Source organism: Balaenoptera physalus (assembly GCF_965194825.1).
Source record: "Balaenoptera physalus genome assembly, chromosome: 7".
In the NCBI taxonomy this organism is placed as follows: Eukaryota; Metazoa; Chordata; class Mammalia; order Artiodactyla; family Balaenopteridae; genus Balaenoptera; species Balaenoptera physalus.
This window is the reverse complement of record NC_138886.1, coordinates 8,756,545-8,776,523: the sequence shown is the minus strand read 5'-3', so window position 1 is coordinate 8,776,523 and position 19,979 is coordinate 8,756,545. Positions and strand designations below refer to the sequence as shown.

The following is a 19,979-nucleotide window of genomic DNA, read 5'->3' as shown; positions in this document are numbered from 1 at the left end:
AGTCCAGCCCCGCTGAGTCCCGTGTCCGGTGCTGGTTCAGAGACTCAGGTCAGGAGTAGGTGGCCAAGATGAGCGAGAACAGCTGAGAGGACCCAGCCTTGTGAGTGGGGTGCAGATTTCAGAGAAGAGGGGTGTGGGTGGGTGATATGTCAAAACTATGGTGTGAATTCCAGAGTACCACTCTTAACATGATGCCCTTCTTCTTACAGACTTTGAGAAGAACAGCATATTTTAATACAAAGCCAGACAAAGGATCCAGGCCTTCCTAGAGCTGGCATCCAACCCACTACAAATCAGGGGAAAACTAGTATTGCTAGCTACTCAGCATTTGTGTGAAGACGTGGCAGTGATTTGTATTTGGGTGTGTGTGAGTGTGTGTGTGTGTGTGTGTGTGTGTGTGTGTGTGTGTTGTATTCATTAGGTTTGGGGGGGCAGAACTATGTTTGCTTTTTTGAACTGGCTGACTTCCAGTCTTTTTCTATTTTCTTCTAATGTGGGATTACACATTCTTTCTAATTAAAAACAAAAACAAAAACAGAAAACAACCCAACACACTACCTCTTGGAGCCTCTTGGGGGAGTAGTTGTGCGATGGTTGCCTTAGTTCTCAGCTGAACCCAGCTCTGCTCGTGTTCTCTGCTTAGCTTTGATCTGGAGCAGTTTAGACGCTTGGATCTTTATTCTTTGTCCTGAGCATCAAGAAGGACAGCCCAGCCTGCTGTGAGCCCAGGGAGGCTGGGGTGGCTGCTCGGGCTGACTGCAGGAGGGAAGGGATGGGGAATTCTTCAGAGGCACAAGGAGGGGCAGACCGAGACTTTTCCCAGGGCACTGCAGTTCGGAAGGTGCCTCTTCCAGGGCATATCTCGTTTCAAGTTGTCACAAGACATTAAGGTGGAGATGTTTTGCTTTCAAGACCGGCTTGGAGCTGTGGTTCTCAATCGTGGCTGCACATCAGAATCACCTGGGCAGCCTTGGAGACACGGGGTGCCTGGACTCCACCCTAGACCATGGAATCTGAGTCTCTGGGTTAGAGTCTAGAACACAGTCAGCTGTGTTTTGTATAGAAGCTGACCAGGTGATTCTGCTGCAGAGTGAGGATTAAGAATGAACTGCTTCGAGGTACCTGGAGAAACCCTAAACCTTTATGTCTTAGATCTATGATATGTTCGCTAAAGACGGGAGAGTTTGTTACTCATTGTCATTGTCAAAACTGTGGTTAAAAGGAGCACCCTGGGAGCTGTCCCAGCTTTTCTGCTCTTGTTATTGCTGTTAGCAGACTGAAAACTGCAACTTTTCCCCTTGGTGATGTCTGCCACGTTATGGCTGGACCACCCCAGAGTCGGAAGCACATGTATAAGGGACACTTGTAAGTTTGATGTAGATGAGACTTTCCAGGAAGCAGAGGCCAGCATGTGAGAGCAAGATGGGCATTGTGAGTGGTCTGGACTCCCAGAAGATCGGGAAACCTGTGCCTTTCAGCCCTGGCTGTGCATCAGAATCAGTTGAGGAGCTCCGTAAAAAAAAAAAAATCCAGATGCCTAGGCTTATCCTTGGAGATTCTGATTCCATAGGGTTAGAGTGGGGCTGGGAATCCATTTCAGTCAGTTGTAGTCACTATTCTTTTTGATGCATAAATTATCCCGCCTCTAACCAATGGGAGCCCTTTAATGTCATCTCCTGTATCCTTTTAACGTGATCCCATTATTTTTTATAAATTTATTTATTTATTTATTTATTTATTTTTGGCTGTGTTGGGTCTTCGTTTCTGTGCGAGGGCTTTCTCCAGTTGCGGCAAGCGGGGGCCACTCTTCATCGTGGTACGCGGGCCTTTCGCTGTCGCGGCCTCTCTTGTTGCGGGGCAGAGGCTCCAGACGCGCAGGCTCAGTAGTTGTGGCTCACGGGCCTAGTTGCTCCATGGCATGTGGGATCTTCCCAGACCAGGGCTCGAACCCGTGTCCCCTGCATTGGCAGGCAGATTCTCAACCACTGCGCCACCAGGGAAGCCCCTTGATCCCATTATTTTTTGATAGCTTCCTTGCTCTTTGATACAACAAGATACGCTAATTTCCTGCTGAAGACCTGGAATCAGGCATTCCCTCAGGGGTCCTGGTTTCTTTTAGTGGAGGGTAGTATTTAGAAACCTGCAGTCTGGGTGAGAGGATGTTCATTGCTACTGGATTGCCATTGCTTTTAGACCTTTTTGGTGGACGGGGCTAGGAAATAATTTTTTTTTAAAAGGAAAAGTCATGAGTTCATGATTGGGTAGGTAGTATTATTTCTCCACAATCCTTCCTTCCCTCCTCATCCTTGTCATGACTCCCCTGCGGGTGGTGTATATTTCCCCACCCCATGGACTTTGTGCCTGGCCCGTGACTTGGGCACAAGTGATGGGATGCAAGTGGTGAGCTGAGCCAGTAAGAGGCAGGAAGCTTCACCAGCCGTCTCGGAACCTCCACTCTCTGTGAGGGACCCATAGCTGTTGTGCATTTAGCCCGAGTCCCCAAATGAGGACATTAAAGATGACCTGACCCCGACCCAAAGCCTGAATTCCAGCCTAACCTGGCACAGCCCAGCCAACCCAGCAAAGATCAGCTGACCGATGAGCATGAAATAAATGTTGTCATTGTGAGCCTCTGAGATTTCAGGATTGTTCGTTATACCACTTTATCGTGTGGAAACACGACCAATACAATGTTGATCTTTCCATCTTACATTCCAGGATTCAAACCTAACATTCCAGGATTGTTAACTTAATTCCCTTGGTTTTTATATGTTTTCTTTTACACTGACAGTTCTGGTTCCTAACAACAATAAATAATTACTTTTTTGTATTATCCCATCATATATACGTATAATAGTTTTAAAATAATAATATCAGTATTACTATTAACCAGCAGACTACTAGTTAAATTTGAGCATTTCTTTGCAGTTCTGTTTGTCTTTAGTTCCTTTTCTTCTCTCGCTCCTACCACTCACACATGCAGGTGGGCCTCCCTCCTTGGCTTCTCCCAAAGGTCTTTGGAAGCACCAGGGCAGAGAAGGAGTTCATGCTCACTTGGTTCGGAAGGGCTGCATCCTGAGAGACCCTGTTGTAATCCCAGTGCCTGGAACATAGTAGATACTCAGTTAATATGTGTTGAATGAGTGAAGAGTGAATGAATGACTGAATGAGAGGAGAAGCACTGTAGCAGAACATTATCTGGCCAAGTTTAGGCACATTGCCAAGGAGGGCGTACCAAGTAAGGGGACGTGATTACCAGGGTGCCTGTTTTGCGGTGTAACCACTTCCCCCAAAGCAAGGGTTTTGTCTGGTGAGCTCAGTCTTTGAAGATTCAGATTTCCAACTGCTGTTGATAACTGAGGGTAGAACTGTGGCTTCTGCTCATTTCTGCAAGGGGGACCGCAAGAGCATCGGCCCAGGGCTTAGAGGAAGCCAGGGAGATGGTGAGTTAAGGATTAGCAGAGAGCAAGGAAAATGGAAGTTAGCAAATATGGAACCATAACTGCCCTGTTCCCCAGTGACTCCAACAAGTGACCAATTTTATCAAAAACTGGCGAGTTAACGCAGATACAACTTTGTAGCATAATAGCTCACAGCTGTGTGTAACTTACTAGCTGTGGCCTAGAACCCCATCCCCACCGTGGTGGATTGGGTTGCAGGCCTGGGTGGGTTCCTGGCTGCCATGGCTCGGGGTGGGGGCTGCATTGTGAAGGAGGGCTTTCTGAGGGGTCCTGGTGGCAGCAGCCTTGGGAGAGGGTACATTTTCAGGGTGGCATTTTTCCCCCCAGCCTTACCTACCAAATCTGTCTGTCATTATGCCCACCTCCCAGCCTGTGGAATTGAAGGCCCAACAGTTTCTCAGAGACCAGTTTGAACGTTGGAATTGTTTTTGTCATTAGTTTTAACGTGGAGCATCAAGGGCGAACTGCTGTTCTTAGAATGTGCTGAAAATGTGCACGCTCTGTGCTTGACTCAGCCCACTTTCTATCCAAGCCCAGCTGCTAGGCCCACTGGTGCTGCCCGGTGTGCTGGAGAGCACGGGCTCAGTCTGGCAAGGCTGGGTGCAGTCCCAGCTTCACCCTTCCTAGCTTGGACTGTGGACAAGTTACTCATTCTCCTTATGCTTCAATTTTCTCATGTGTAAAATGGGGGAACCATAGTTTTCACCTTACAATGGGCGTGTAAGAACTCAGGGCAATGCCTGCATATGCTAAGTTCCCAGTAACTTGTGGCTGTAATTTCTCACCGGTGCATATTTTGAATAGGTTCTGTGCATTTTTTAAATATTTATTTTTATTTATTTATTTGGTTGCACCGGTCTTAGTCGCAGCAGGCAGGCTCCGTATTTGTGGCATGTGCACTCTCAGTTGCGGCGTGCATGTGGGATCTAGTTCCCTGACCAGGGATGGAACCCAGCCCTGCTGCATTTTTTAAAAAATCAATTATTTATTTATTTATTTGGCTGCATTGGGTCTTCATTGCTGCATGCAGGCTTTCTCTAATTGTGGCGAGCGGGGGCTACTGTTCGTTGCAGTGCGTGGGCTTCTCATTGCAGTTGCTTCTCTTGTTGTGGGGCACGGGCTGTAGGTGTGTGGGCGTCAGTTGTTGTGGCATGTGGGCTCAGTAGTTGAGGTGTTCGGGCTCAGTAGTTGTGGCTCGCGGGTTCTAGAGTGCAGGCTCAGTAGTTGTGGTGCACGGGCTTAGTTGCTCCACGGCATGTGGGATCTTCCCGGGCCAGGGATCGAATCCGTGTCCTCTGCATTGGCAGGCGGATTCTTAACCACAGTGCCACGAGGGAAGTCTGGGTTCTGTGCATTTTGGACGTGAGATCATGCTCCAAAGAACATTCAGTGATGCCTGGGTGGGAGCCAGTGGCCCAGAGGAGGTGATGCTCTGAGTAGCAGAGTGGTTAAGAGCACTGTACTTGGAATCCTTCAGACCCAAGTTCACACCCTAGTTCCCTGGATGGCGGGGAGGCTGCAGTCTAGATGGAGACTCACACCATGGTGACCTGGGGGCCACGCGAAGACTGCGTGGGAAGACTCTCTCTGCCTTAGAGTCAGGACACTGGCACTGAGCCTTGAAGGCTGAAAGGGATCGTATCTGATGGCTGATTCAAGGAATGGGATGGGAGTGGGAAGGACATTTCAGGCAGAGTGAATAACTCACTGAAAAGGCAGATAGTATATTTACCAAAGTTTAACACTACTTTTAGTGCCTGGCTTCTGGGGAGAAAAACCCGTGAGCCCATTGTTCTCTCGGTTCTGTGTTCCTCAAGGGCATGGTTTCCGGGGATGTGGGCGTGCTCACCAGAGGTCAGTGTGTCATTCTCTTGCTGACTGGCAGCTGGGGGTGTGCATGGTCTCAGAGGCGTGTGGATGGGTGTCCAGCAGGCCCGAGTGTGATGGAAACAAACTGCGGTGGTACCAAACTCAGTGAGGTAGAAGGTGTCTCCATGTGCCTGTGTTTTCCAGTCTTGCTGTCCCTGCCGACATTGCTCCATCCCCGCTGCCAGATTTCCCAGCAGTCAGATGGACCTTCACTCATTCACTCCTTCATCTGTCTGCTGTGCCACATGCTGGAGAGACAGAGACAGAGGGGACATGGACACCATCCAGTGAGAGTGAGGGGCAGACGTGTAAACGGACAGTGGACAAGAGGCATTTGGGGCTGGCAGGGCCTCGAGGAGAGAGTGGCGGGTAGAGGGGTCAGGGGGCAGAGCTTTAGCTTGTTAACCTTGGGGGTTCACGGAGTGGTTTCAAAAGGGGAGTGACATGGACAGATTTGTATTTTAGGATGTTCGTTCTAACTGCGGAGACAGAGCCCACTGCAGTCAGGGAGACCGGTTTGGGGAGTGTGCAGCCGTGGGTGGGAGACAAGGGTGGTAGTGATGGTGGGGAGGGGCCTGGCCCTAGACCGAATAGGGGGCTGCTGTGAAGGCCGAGGCAAGAAGACACAGCAGACAGAGGGGTACACTCTGCGTGTGGGGAGCAGAGGGAAGAGCAGAGGGCAGAGAAGGAGGCAGAGGAAGTGGCCCTGGAGGCAGGAGGAGGCCCAGGGAGCCCAGTGTCCTGAAGTCGAGCAGGGTGGTGGGCAGCGTTTTGTCCAGGGGAGGGAGGCCAGGAGGTCCTGGAAGGAGAAGGGTTTCAGAGTTCAGGGTCAGAGGTGGGGTCGCTCTGGCGACTGTGCTTGAAGGGGTGATGGCTGTGCTTGTGGATAGCTGAGGTGGAGGGGGACGAAAGTCTTTCCAGGGGGAGGTTGAGGTGCATTGTGACCCAGAATTGAGAGGGCACCACCCAGTGTACAGACCTCCCCGGAGATGATGGCGGGAGAGTGGGAGGAGGAAACTGTGAGCCAGAACTGAAGGCGAGAGCATCCTGGGCTCAGGAGCCGATGGCAACGTGGAGGGGAGATGGAGGGGCCCAGAAATGGCTCAGAAGAAAGCTGCAGGCCTAGACTGGAGCCTCGTGAGGGAAGGAACCAGAGTGTCACCAGCACCTGCCACTTGGGTTTGAGGCACAGGCCAGGTGCTGAGTGTCAGTGGAAGGCAGGCAAGGGGTGTTCCAGCTGGGCGTGCATCCTGGATCCTCGCTCCCCTCCTCCCTGTGGCCCTGGAGGGAGCCTGGGATTTAAAGGGGACATATGTATATGTATAGCTGATTCACTTTGTTATAAAGCAGAAACTAACACTCCATTGTAAAGCAATTATACTCTAATAAAGGTGTTAAAAAAAAAAGTTACCTCAAAAATAAATAAATAAATAAAGGGCAGATCCGGTGAGAAGGAGGAGGTGGGAGCGCATTAACAAATGTTTTGGGAAAATGGAGGCGGTATCCAGATAGAACGCTTGTCCCTGGGGGGCACTCACTCTAGAGAGATTTGGTTTCACCCTTCCCCAAATCAGGACCTGAGTCCTCGGGGCCTGGCTGGAGCCGCATCTGCTGGTCTGCCGAGGAATGGAAGACTCCCCACTGAAGTACACGGTTTCCTCTGGGCCACATGACACGTTGCAGTTCAGGAAAACACTGCCTGTGGGTTCAGGAACCTGACCCTCTGGCCTTTTGTCTGGATGCCGTTTGGTTGCTCTGAAGAAGCGGGCATTCCAGAAAGCAGAGGTCAGTGTTGGATGTCGGACAAACCCTGTGTGTCTTTGCTGCTCCTTGGAATCACAGCGTTTGGCCCTGGGAGAAGGGAAGAACGTTGCCAGCAAGGCAGTTTTTTGTAAAGAGGAGATCGGTTTCGCTGACATCATTAAAACCCCTCTTTTCAGGTCACATGCTGGGCCGTTTTCTCAGACCATTTCCCTCCACTGACCCAGCCTAGCCTAAGCCACTGCCACCTCTCCTCCGATCACATCTCCCCACGTTCAATCCCGGCCCCTCAACCTCCTCTCTGTATTCGGAGACATCTTTCTAAAGCCAGAATCCGACTGTGTCCCTGTCCTGCCTAGAACCCTCTGAGGTTCAGTGCTCCTAGGATGCCGACCTGCCTCCTTTACCCAGCCGGCCAGGCTCTGCCTGATGGGCCAGCGGTAGACCTCCTGCCGCAGCCCGCTGCTCCATGCTGCCCCGCAGCCTCCCTGGTCTCCCTGCCTTCCCGTGTGCTGTGCTCTCCACCTGGAATGTCCACCTCTTCCCCATCACAGGCGACTCCTCCTCCTCTGTCAGGAGATGGAGTGAGCAGCTTAGATCTCAGGGTGCTGCAGGTTCCCCTCGGTTCCCTCTCACCTCATCATCTACCACTGCTCATGTACAGTGCTCTTCACCACTGTGCTGAAATGTCACGACTTTGGAAAGTCTGAATGATTAGTGTTTCAAGTCTGTCTCCCTCCTAGATTATAAACTCCACGGATGCAGGGATCATGCCAGTACCCCATATCCTGTGACCTAGCACAGTGCCTGATGTTATTTGTTGAATATATATAGGATGTAGTAGTAATAATAATAATAGTAAGGTCCCACTGAATACTCTTGACGTCTACGCTATCCTGCCTCTCTTTGTTAAAAAAAAGGGAATCAGGTAGTAGGGGGTGAGCCAGCTGCCCTCCAGTTGGGCCGAGGCCTGGGGAGGATGGCTCCAGAGTTTCAGTGTTGATGTTAGTTAGCAACAGAAGCCTGAGCAGCTGTCTTTCTCATCTGTTACTGCTCTGAGTTTGCATTTGTTATTTGCTTCTCATTTCCTAGTAATCATCACTCTATCCTTTGTAAGGATTTCTTGTCACAATGAAAACAAAGTGGGAACGGGCTTTCCCCCAGCTCCCTTCATGATGGAGACAGAGGTTGGAGTCCCTCTCTGGGCCCCAGAGAAAGACCTGCCTGAAGGGTGGGGAGAGCCGTCTGGGGCAGGAGTTGGGTCTGGCTGCAGACATAGGCCAGCAGCACATTTGATCCAATGACACCAACACAGCAATTTCCAGACTCATTTTTTCTCCCTTCTTGAGTGTGGGTATGACATTAGTGCTGGTTAGAAACCAAATTTCCTTTTAAATGAATTAATAACACAAAACAGAACATTTGGCGAACAGCTGTTTTCATCCATGGGGACTTGCCTCCTGGTTGCGATTTTGCCTGCGAGAAAAACAGGGTTCACTTAGACTCTTGCTGAAGGAGCAACTGCCTGATTGCAGGCAGTTTGGTGGGATGGGAGGCTCACGCTTCGGAGGCAGGAAGATCTGCATTTGAAGCCTGGCTCCGATGCTCTCCAGCTGTGTGATCATGGCAGGTTCATTTACCTCCCTGGGCCTCATTTCCTTAATTGTAAAGTGGAAATGATACCCGATACCCGTCTCACAGTGCTGTGATGCTTCAAGGAGATCACATGGGCAGGCAGCCTGGTGCACAGCCGAAACTCAACAAGCTATTTCTCCTCTTTTGAGAGAGGTCAGTGATGTAATAAGGAGAAAAGCAACGACAGGCTAATAAGTCAAGCTTAGAAGGGCCCTGGGCCCAGCAGTGTGTCGAAATCTCTGAGGAAGGACCTTTTGTCACTGCTGTTCCCTAACTCAAACCACAGTGGCACATTATGGGGTCAGTACTTGTCAGGAGTTGTTGGATGAATGAGAGGCAGGTAGAAGAGCATTTCTTTCTGGGCTCTGGAGTGAGAAGGACTAGGTTGGTATCTCTGGGACCGTGCTTAAGTCACTTAATCACTCCAAGGCTCAAGTCACATGTCTGCAAAATGGAGCTGATGATATGACTACCTCGAAAAGTTGGACATGAGGATGGAGTGAGATTTTTTCAGCTTTATTGAGGCATAATTGACATATAATAAATCATGCGTAAATAAAGCCAATAATTTGATGAGTTTGGATGTATGTATATACATGTGAAACCATCATCAAATCAAGGTAATAAACATACCCATCACCCAGAAAGTTGCTTTGTGCTCCTTGCAGTCCCTCCCTCCTCTCCACTCCTACAGCTGTCTTCTTAAAATCAGGTAATATAAGTCCTTAAGATGTGTTCTTCTATTTCAAAATTGTTTTGGCTATTCTAGTCCTTTGCATTTCCATAGGAATTTTAAAATCAGGTTGCTAGGTTTTACAAAACTTGCTAGGCTATGATTGTGGTTGGGTTGACTGCATAGATCAATCTGGGAAAAATTGGCATCTTAACAATACTGAGTCCCTGGAACCATGAACATAGTATGCACATCCATGTATTTAGGTCTTCTTTAAGTTATTTCAGTAATGCTAAATACTTTTCAGTGTATAGGTCTTACACATCTTTTGTCAGATTTATTCCTAAGTATTTCATTTTCTATGCTGTTGTAAATGTTATTTTATTTAAATTCCAATTGTTCATTACTAGTTTATAGAAATATGACTGATTTTTGTAAATTGACCTGTATCCTACAACTTTGCTAAACTCACTTATTCTAGGAGCTTTTTTTTGTAGATTCTATAGGATTTTCTACAAGATGATGATAGCTCTGTGAATAACAACAGTTTAATTTCTTTCTTTCTAAACTAGATGCTTTTATTTCTTTTCCTTGTCTTATTAACTGGCTATAATCTCTAGTACCATGTTGAGCAGAAGTGATGAGAGCAGATATCCTTGGCTTGTTTCTAGTCTTAGAGGAAAAGTGGTCTTTCATTTTTAAGTATGATATTAGCTGTAAGCTGTAGGTTTTTCATACGTGGCTTTTATCAGATTGAGGGTGTTCCCTCCTAATCCCAATTTGCTGAGAATTTTTGTCTGGAATGGATATTGGGTTTTATCAAATGTTTTTCCTACATCTATTGAGATAATCATATTTTTTTTTTCAGTCTGTTGCTAAGGAGAATTACATGATGGATTTTTTGAATGCATTCCTGTGATAAACCCCACTTGGTCATGATATAGACTCCTTTTTGTATATTGTTGGATTTGATTTGCTAAAATTTTGCTAAGAATTTTTGCATCTGTGTTCATGATGAGGAATACTGGTCTGTATTTTTCTTTCCTTGAAATGTCTTTTTCTGGTTTTAATATCAGTTTTTTTAATATCTGGTTTTAATATATTTCTGGTGTAATACTGACCTCATAAAACAAGTTAGGAAGCATTCTTTCCTTTTCAGTTTTCCAGAAGAGTTTATGTAGAATTGGTATGATTTCTTTTGTAAATATTTGGTAGATTTCACCCATAGAGCCACCTGGACCTGGAGTTTTCTTTGTGGAAAGGTTTTTGTTCTTTCCTTTTAAATAGACTACTTTTAGGAGCAGTTTTAGCTCACAGCAAAACTGAGCAGAAATTAGACAGTGTTCCCATATACCCCTTGTCCCTCCCCGACCCCCAACCGTTTTCCCCACTATCAACATCCCCATCAGAGTGGTACATTTGTTTCATTAATGAACCTACATTGACATATCATTATTACCCAACATCCATAGTTTACATTAGGGTTCACTCTTGGTGAACCCTTGTACATTTTATGGGTTTTGACAAATGCATAATGACATGTATCCACCATTTATAGTATCATACAGAATAGTTTCCCTGCCCTAAAAATCCTTTCTCTATTCATCCCTCTCTCTCCCCGTTGGCAACCACTGACCTTTTCAGTGTCTCCATAGCTTTGCCTTTTCCAGCCTGTCATAGAGTTGGAATCATACAGTTTTATGGCCTTCTTTCACTTAGTAATATGCATTTAAGGCTCTTCCATATCTTTTCATGGCTTGATTAGCATTTCATATTAGCACTGAATAATATTCAGTTGTCTGGATGTACCACAGTTTAGCCATTCACCTGTCTTACTGAGAGACATCTTGGTTGCTTCCAAGTTTTGGCAATTATGAATAAAGCTGCTATAAACATCCAAATGCAGTTCTTTTGTGTATAGATATAAGTTTTCATCCCCTTTGGGTAAATACCATGGAGTGCAATTGCTAGATTATTGTGGAACGGTTTTTAACTATGAATTCAATTTCTCTAATAGATGTAGAGTATTCATGTAGTATATTTCATTTTTTTAGTGAGCTTTGGTTGTGTTTTTCAATGAGTTTGTCTATTTTATCTAAGTTGTTAAATTTATTCCCATGAAGTTGTTCATAATATTCCCTTATCCTTTTAATATCTATAGGATCTGTAATCATTTCCACTCTCTCATTCCTGGTATTGATAATTTGTGTCTCCTTTTTTTTTTCTGATCAGTCTGGCTAAGTTTATCAATTTTATTGATCTCAGAAAAACAGCATTTGCTTCCATTAGTTTTTTTCTATTGCTTTTATGTTTTGTAATTCATTGATTTCTGTTCATATTTTTTTTAAAAAAAAACATTTCCTTTCTTCTGCTTACTTAGGGTTTAATTCACTCTTGTAGCTTCTTAAAGTGGAAGCTGAGGTCAATGATTTGAGACCTTTCTTCATTTCTAATGTAGGCATCTGGTGCTATAAATTTCCTTTTAAGCATTGCTTTAGCTTTATCCCACACATTTTGATATTTTGGACTTCCATTTTCATTCAGTTCAAAATGTTTTCTAATTTTCCTTTTGATTTCTTTTTGATCCATGAATTATTAAAAATGTGTTCTTAGTTTCTAAATATTTGGGAATTTTCTAGGTATTTTACGCTATTGATTTCTAATTCCATTGTATTTAGAGAACATACTTTGTATGGTTTGAAATTATTTTAAATTTATTGAGATTTATGTATGGCATAACTACAGTCAATCTTAATAAAGTTCTGAGTGAATTTGAAAAAAATATGTATTCTGCAGTTTTTGCATAGAGCACTCTATGAATATAATTGAGGTCAAGTGGGTTAATAGTATTATTGAAGTCATCTATATCCTAACCTAACTGATTTTCTACTTATTTGTTCTATTGATTATTGAGAGAAGAGTATTGAAATCTGCCATTATAATTGTAGATTTGTTGATTTCTCTTTAAATTCTATCAGTTTTTGCTTTATGCATTTTGAAATTCTAGTATTAGCTGCATAAACATTTACAATTATGTCTTCCTATTGAATTTACCCTTCATCATTATGAAATGACCCACCTTATCCCTGGAACTATTCTTTGCCCTGAAATCTACTTTGTTTGATAATATAGCCATCTTTCTTTTGATCAGTGTTAGCATGTGCCATGGTCTGAATGTACCTCCCAAACTCATATGTTGAAATCCAAACATCCACAGTGATGCAATTAGAACATGGGGCCTTTGGGTGGATCCCTCACTAATCCCTCACTAATTCCTCACTAAGGGATTAGTGCCCTTAAAAAGAGACCTCAGAGAGCTAGCTCATCCCTTCTACCACGTGAGAACACAGTGAAAAGATGAACCAAGAAGTGCGCCCTTACCAGACACTGAGTCTACCAGCATATCCTGGACTTCCCAGCCTACAGAACTGTGAGAAATAAATTTCTGTTGTTTATAAGCTACTCTATTTATGGTATTTTTGTTATAGCAGCCTGAACAGACTAAGAGAGCATGATATATATTTTTCATCCTGTTACTTTCAACCTATTTGTATCTTTATATTTAAAGTGGGTTTGTTGTAGGAAACATATAGTTGAGTCCTGCTTTTTTTCCAAATCTGACCACCTCTGCCTTTTAATCGGGGTACTTAGACTATTTATATTAAATGTGATTACTGAATTGGTTGGATTTAAATCTCTTCTTGTTCCCTCTTTCCTCTTCTTCTGACTTCTTTTTAAGTAATTGAGCATATTTCATGATTCCCTTTAATCTCTTTTATTGGCTAACTAGCTATAATTTCTTTTAGTGGTTGATTTAGGGTTTATAATATACATCTTTAACATATAACAGTTTACTTTCAAGTGATAATATACCATTTCATATTTAATATAAGAACTTTAGAAGAGTGTACTTCTATTTACCTCTCTCCCATTCTTTGTAGTATTGTCATACATTTTACTTCTACATATGTAATAATCTTCTCAGGACATTGTTCTTGTATTTGCATTAAATAATTATCTGTTAAAGTCTTTTAAAGAGATTTTTAAAAGTACGTATATTTGTAGTGAGGTGGATGGACCTACAGTCTGTCATACAGAGTGAAGTAAGTCAGAAAGAGAAAAACAAATACCGTATGCTAACACATATATATGGAATCTAAAAAAAAAAAAAAATGGTTATGAAGAACCTAGGGGCAGGACAGGAATAAAGATGCAGACATAGAGAATGGACTTGAGGACACGGGGAGGGGGAAGTGTAAACTGGGACAAAGTGGGAGAGTGGCAGGGACTTACATACACTACCAAATGTAAAATAGATAGCTAGTGGGAAGCAGCTGCATAGCACAGGGAGATCAGCTTGGTGCTTTGTGACCACCTAGAGGGGTGGGATAGGGAGGGTGGGAGGGAGATGCAAGAGGGAGGAGATATGGGGATATATGTATATGTATAGCTGATTCACTTTGTTATAAAGCAGAAACTAACACACCATTATAAAGCAATTATACTCCAGTAAAGATGTGGAAAAAATAATAATAAAAAATAAAAGTACATATAGTAAAGTGCACAAGTCTGAAGGTACAGCTCAATGCATTTTTACAAGGTAACAAACTATGTAGCTGCCACTGGATCAAGATATGAAACATACCAGTACCCCAGAAGCCTACCTCATGCCCCTCCAAGCCATTAACTACCCCCAAGTTTGATTTATTCTAACCTCTATCACTACTAGTAGTTTGTCTATTTTTGAATTTTATATAAGTGGAATCATATTGTATCAGTATATACTTTCTATTGTTACTTAACGTTATATGTGTGAGACTTATCGTGTTTGTGTGTGTAGCAGGAGCTTTATCCTTTTTCTTTTCTGTATAGTATTCCATCCATTGTATGAGTAGACCTTATTTTATTTATCCCTTCCAATGTTGATGGATATTTTGGTTGTTTCTAGGTTGGGGCTATTATAAATAACGCTGCCACAAAACATCCTTGAACATGTCTGTTTTTAGACATAAACACCATCACTCTTGAGTATAATTTCCAGGAATGGAATTACTTGGTCATAAGGAATGTGCATGTTCACTTACTAGTTACTGCCAAACTGTTTTCAGAAGTGTTGCACATTCCCATCAGCAGTGTGGGAGAGTTCAGCTGTTCCGCACCTTTGCTGACACTTGGTATTGTCAGAGGATGGAACAACAGTGAACAGAGAGCTCCCCTCAGTGCATTATCCTTCTTTCTGGGGTCTTGGACCTTCCTGGCTGCTTTGGTTGCTCTCTAAGATCTTTAAATAGCCAGGTTTTTGTTGTTGGTACTTTATCCAATTTTTATGGTTAATCTGATACTAGTTACTTTGTCATAAACAGAATCAAAAGCCTCTCTCTTTATTTTGAAAACTATTCTTTATTTTGAAAACTATCTTCTGCAGAAAAAAGTTATTTTTCTCAAATCATATTAAGGTATCATTCTACTCCAAAAGTGTGTACGTTGGCATGAGATGCATACATCTCGGTAATGACGGTTATCATTGTCATTGTGTTATCTAATATTTTCCCTTTGAAAGAAATTTATGAAAGTGTACCTTACCTTTATGATTATGTACTTCTGTTTGTATGTGCAATGATCCTAGCTCAAGTCAAAAAATGTCAAACAAAAAGAGTGCAATGAAGCTTACATAGTCTTTGGTCTTCCGTTCATAACCAGACATGGAGGCTGCAGTGATAGGACTCTTGTCAGTGATCACATGACACCTGCAGAGGGGAAGGAGCACCCACCTCCCAAAGGTTCCTAGGGGAGGGGAGACCTTATTGGGAAGAAGAAGCCTTGACTTGGAAAGGCTGAACATTTTCCAAAGCTTGGATTCACCGCAACACAAAAGCCTTGTTTTGGAATACCCTTCAGAATTGCTTATTGCTTTGCCAAGCAGGAGAAGTCAGGAGGGAGCTTGAAGCCACATAACCTGGACGTGGCTGAGCTGAGCTGTGGCTCGGAGCTGAGGAAGGAGATTAAAGCAGTTCTTGTGTCAAATAATATCATTTCTAGAATAGCTGACCCATCTTCTGGTATTTTGAAGTAGGTCATGGAAAGAATCAGTAGTTGTGCCGATTCCTTTGAAATTCATCGCACAGTCTGCTAGTGATAGTCTCAGAGCAGCCAGCTCCTGTTGCTGCCTGTTACCTGCGTGTGGTCAGCATCCAAGAAGAATTCTTATATTGCAAACCTCTTTGAGAAACTTCCAAGTCTTCACGAATGGCAAACAGTTTCCTTGCCAAGCTAAATTTTGACTGAAAGGAATGTCAAGGCTATCTGTGCACGGATGAAGCATCTGCTTTGTCTGGCAACACATCTGGTTTTGTAGCTTTGATGAAGCAAGAAGGCCCACCTGCCCCTGTGGCTGGGCCTTTCTGTGCCAGCGTGTGTAGATGTCAAAGGCTGCAGTGGTCCTGAAAGCCTGCTTTGAAAGCCTGCAGTTTCATCAGAGCTGGGGCCTGGGGTTACTGCCTTCCCAGGAGGTCTTGCTATGAAATGGAGCAGAACATAGAGCGGCTTCGACTACCCAGGATTTCGCTGGCTCTCCGAAGGACGAGTCTTGAAGTACCTGACCAAACTTCAGACTGAAGTTCTACTTTTTTTTTCTTTGAAAGTAAAGGAAAACACACAAAACAGAGAAAGAGGAATTTATTCATGACTTGGCTTACTAGATATTTTTGGCCACGTGAATGAGGTAAACCTTTCATTTCACCATTATAGATGTTTCTGAAAAAACGGACCGTTTTGGCCATGCTGTCCTCTAGAAGAGGAGACCGTGCTGGACAAGTCTGTGAGCTTTCTACTGCTGGGAGAAATGTTTGTGCAGCCCGGGAGTGGCAGAGTCATGCTAAATCCTCAGCAGCAGAAATCTGGAGATACCTAGAGCACTGTACTTCTCGCTGGAAGGAAAACACGCAGAGGGAGTCTGGATTCACAGTCCTTCCTGGGGGGCAACTCCTCAGTGAAGGAGACCTTGACATTGCTTTCCTCAGTGGGTTGAGAGAAAAGAAGGTGATGGATGCAGCGTTGATTCAGTTGGCCAGCTCTTGGAGAACAGTGCTGGTCCTAGACATCCGATGCTGGCTGACTCTCATCAGTGGGCTTTGGGAGTGATGATCTGGTGCCACTGCCTTCCTCTGGGAGCCAGGGTTCAACGTCTGTTGGTAAACAAAAACGTCAAGTCGACTGAGCCTCAGGGTGTCACGTGTCAAGGAGCGTTGTGTGTGTTGGATGTCAAGGAGTGTTCCACAATTCCAACTTTGTGTTCAGTCATAGTATCTATAGCTGTGTTTATTGGGTGCTTGCTGTGTGTCAGTCACTATTCTAATAATTTTACATGAATCGGACTACTGAATATTCACAACGATCGTATATAATGTAGGCACTTTTATTATCTTCATTTTCTAATGAGAGGCCAGAGAGGCTAATCGATCTGCCCATTGTTATAGGCTGGTCAGTGGTAGAGTCAGATTCGAACTCAGGTGGTCTGGCTCGAGGAGCCACACACTGACCCCTGGTAACTGCCTCTCTCGAGCCGGACTGCAGCAGGATCCACGGGACAGTCTTTATCGGCACAGTTTGGATTTCTTTTAATTCTTTTTAGGAAGTTGGTGTTAATTTTTTTTGCTTGAAAAAAATAAGAGAAATAATTTCTGAAAAGATTTTTCATTTAAACTTAATGAAAAAATATATAGTGTAAAAACTTTCACATAATTCTGTGACTCACATTTCACTGAGGAGGGAGCCCATAGCTTTCATTAGATTCCAAAGGGCCCTGAAACCCAAGCCTTGTGTGTCTTTGTCTCTCAAATGCTTGGTGCTGGGCACGTAGTATCTGTTCAGTAAATTGTCATTGACTCACTGACTGAACACTTGCTGTGCTTAAAGAGTTGAGCCGCCACCATCTGGAACACTCATTTTTTCAAATCACTTTACTTCCTGTGGGTTGATACAGGATTCCGCTCACTCAGTCAGCAATTGGTTATTCGGCACCCACTCTGGCCAGGTTCCTCCTTAGGAGCCGGACACGCAAAGGTGAACAAGTTAGGCTCTTAGGTGCTATTCCAGCGAGTTGCTAATGGTCTAGGGAGGGAAGATGGGCAATTCAACAAGTGCCTCGATAAAGAACAGTCAGGGCTCCTGTCTGGAGCGTTACTTGTGCCATAGTCGCCCTCGAAGGAGGATCCAGCTTGGCTTGGGGTCATGTAGGGGATCAGGGAAGCTCATCTGAACAAATGGTGTGTAAACCTGCACCTGAGGCGCGAGGTGGAGGTGGTCAGGTGCAGGGGAGGAGGAGGAATATTCCTGGCAGAGGGGACCGCTTGGGCCAAGGCCTGAGGTGAGAGACCCAGACAGGGAGGACAGGGCACTGAAAGAAATCTCCCGTGTGGCTGGGTCATGTGAAGATTCTGGGCACCTCGGTGGCTGATGGAGGACAAGCAGATGATGGAGGGTGGGGTGGGCACTTGGGGAATTTGTTTTCGTGGGTGTTGAATTTGAGGTGCCTGTGAGACACCCACAGGAGGTGCCCGGCACCAGGAGCATGACAAGGCAATTAGATCACTTCACTTCTTCCTCAGAAGGTTTATTTATTTATTTATTTTTGGCTGAGTTGGGTCTTTGTTGCTGCGCGCGGGCTTTCTCTGGTTCTGGCGAGCAGGGGCTACTCTTTGCTGCGGTGCGTGGGCTTCTCCTTATGGTGGCTTCTCTTGTTGCAGAGCACGGGCTCTAGGCGCGTGGGCTTCAGTAGTTGCAGTGTGTGGGCTCAGTAGTCGCAGTGTGCGGGCTTTAGGGCGCATGGACTTCAGTAGTTGTGGCTCGCGGGCTCTAGAGCGCAGGCTCAGTAGTTGTGGCGCACGGGCTTAGTTGCTCTGCAGCATGTGGGATCTTCCTGGACCAGGGATCGACCCCGTGTCCCCTGCATTGGCAGGCGGATTCTTAAGCACTGCGCCGCCAGGGAAGCCCCTCTCAGAAGGTTTAAATCGGTCTGTTCTGTAGACCTATCTGCACACCCTCCGGCAGGTTCTAGGTTCCCGGGAGCTGCTGATCCTGGCCCTTTCTAGAGGAGGACTCCTGGGCTTGTGAAGAGATCCTGATGGCTGACTTGCCACTGGAGACTTCTTAGGACTCAAAGTGTCCCTGAAAGTTGGGACACTTAGTGGGACCTGGGAAAACAAAACACCTGAAGGAGCAGCCTTGAGAGAAGTGGCCCTAGTGATAACCAGAGCAGCCAGGATGGGATGCATCTTGGATAGGATCCCTGGTTGCCTAGAACCTTCCAGAAAGGAAGGGGAAGAGTCAGGGCTCTAGCACCTTATCTTTGGGGAGATTGTGTGGCATACTGGTTAATAGTGTGAGTTATGGTTCAGACAGAGCTGAGTGGAGATCTCACTCCGTCACAAACTAGCTGTGTGAATTTGGGCAGGTTCCTTAACGTCTTTAAATCTTTGTTATCTCATCTATAAAACAGTGATGACAGTGGTAGCTACTTCATAGTGCTATTGGGAGGGTTTGTGTGATGATGCATTTAAGTCCTTACTTAGCGCTCCGGCTGGAACATTAGTGCCCAGTAGGAGGCTGCTGCTGCTGTTCCTCATCTTCCTCTTTTTCTCCTTCCTTAAATTGCTGTTGCTGTCACCCAGATGTCTCTCTGAGATGGATGCAAACTGGTCTTGAGTCTTGAATGCCAATCCTGTGGATTTAGGAAGGCCAGATCTTTCTCCAGATCCGTGCAAGTCCCTGGAGGCTTATTCCTAGCACGTACATCATTTCTACACCGAACCACAGTGATGGAGCAGCAACTCTGCAGGTTCCTCCCAAAGAATCTGCCACTTAAAGTGCTAGGGAGCCATGGAGACTTCTTGGAAAGGGAACCTTGGGACCCACATTAACAGCTTTAACAGGCGCTGTAGGCATCACTGTTTCTAAAATACCCATCGGCTGCGCCATCACTGTGGGTCCTTTAGCTGATCCCAGCCTCTTCCCAGCTCTTTGTTCCCCTCTCAGGACCATCCATCTCCCTTCTCTGTACAGAACAGATCCAATCCCCAGCTTCTGCAGCCCAGTGTGCGGCCTCAGATCCGTCAGGGTCCTCAGGCAGACAGAGCACCTCCGTCTAACAGGACCACCCTTCGCTGAGGACCGTGATTGTAAATAGTCCCTTTGGTGGGGATGGGGAGAAGAGGTCATTATTATTTTTATTGATGGTCACAAATGCTGCTTTGCTCTAGGCCCCAGGAAAGAAGAGTTGGCAGGTGAAATCTACTGATGGGGGTGGAGCTGAGACCATGGGTTTTAGTGTATGGCCCACCTAGGTTGAACTGGCCTCGCACTTGCTGCTGTGCAGCCTTGGGAAATTCGCTTCACTTCTCTGAGCCCCTGAACCTCTGAGCCCAGGCTAGCTTTCCCTTCCCAAAAACTCCATACCCTGGGGCATATGTCCCCAGGATGCCTGTGTGATGAGATGCTCTCCTAATCTCCACCCTTCCCACTTCTGAAGGATTAGCTCACAGCGCTGACTTCATTGACTTTTAGCTACATAACCCCTCTGCAGG

The 19,979-nt window shown here is 45.3% G+C and overlaps 1 protein-coding gene across 29 annotated transcripts in view; it reads left to right on the top strand.

The window, feature by feature from the left end:
• Positions 1-19,979, top strand: part of RALGPS1 (Ral GEF with PH domain and SH3 binding motif 1) — a 296,025-nt gene that overhangs the window by 65,281 nt on the left and 210,765 nt on the right. The gene's annotated exons all lie outside the window — the stretch shown is intronic.